Source organism: Solanum stenotomum, chromosome 1 (assembly GCF_019186545.1).
Source record: "Solanum stenotomum isolate F172 chromosome 1, ASM1918654v1, whole genome shotgun sequence".
Lineage (NCBI taxonomy): Eukaryota > Viridiplantae > Streptophyta > Magnoliopsida > Solanales > Solanaceae > Solanum > Solanum stenotomum.
This window is the reverse complement of record NC_064282.1, coordinates 73,541,669-73,542,508: the sequence shown is the minus strand read 5'-3', so window position 1 is coordinate 73,542,508 and position 840 is coordinate 73,541,669.

The window sequence follows — 840 nt, the reverse complement described above, 5'->3', positions numbered from 1 at the left end:
ATATTTGATCCATTAATTGAGACATATTCCATATACAGGGGTGTTTCAATGGGATTTTTTCAAGGTGTAAGAGCATATATTCTTTATATAGTATATAACTTATAGTTTCTTAAAATACTAACTTGTACCTTCTATGGAAATTGATTCAACTAGATGTTTGCATCTGAATATAGAAAACGACTAGATAATGAAGAAGAATATAAAGAGCAATTTGAACAAAACAAACACGACAGGGAATTAAGAAAGGAAGAAAATTCAACGCTGAAGAAGAGGCATACCTATGAATTTAGATGGAAATCAACACGCAGAAGAGGGTAGAACTTCATTACCTACAACCTGTGCTTTCTCTATTTTGAGAAAGTGCTGAAGAAAACTGAAAGTATTAGCACAATGTTTTTTCTAGAGAATTGCGATTTGAAGATCTGCTACAGAGATTGTGATGAAGTCAATTTAGGGCTTTTCTGTATTGAAAAATATGAAGTGAATTAATTAATTGTTTTGTATTGTGATGAGTTTTGTTTTAAAGAATTTTAATAATTTAGGTAAATTTTTGGCGCCTGATGAGTTTTTGTGAAAAATTGAAAATGCATTTTTTCCCGCTTCTCACCACTATATTTACATTTTGGGACCAGTTAGAACTTTCTTTAGGGACTACATTTTGTACCTTCACAATAACATATAAAATTAGGGACAAGAATATAATCTCGTCCTAATACATGTACATTTTGAGACTAGATTATTAACTCATCCCAAAATATTGGTCTTAATTAACAGTTTTTCTTGTAGTGTTCAACACAATAAGATTTCCATCTGAGAAAACTAATTGTGTTAACCTATCTG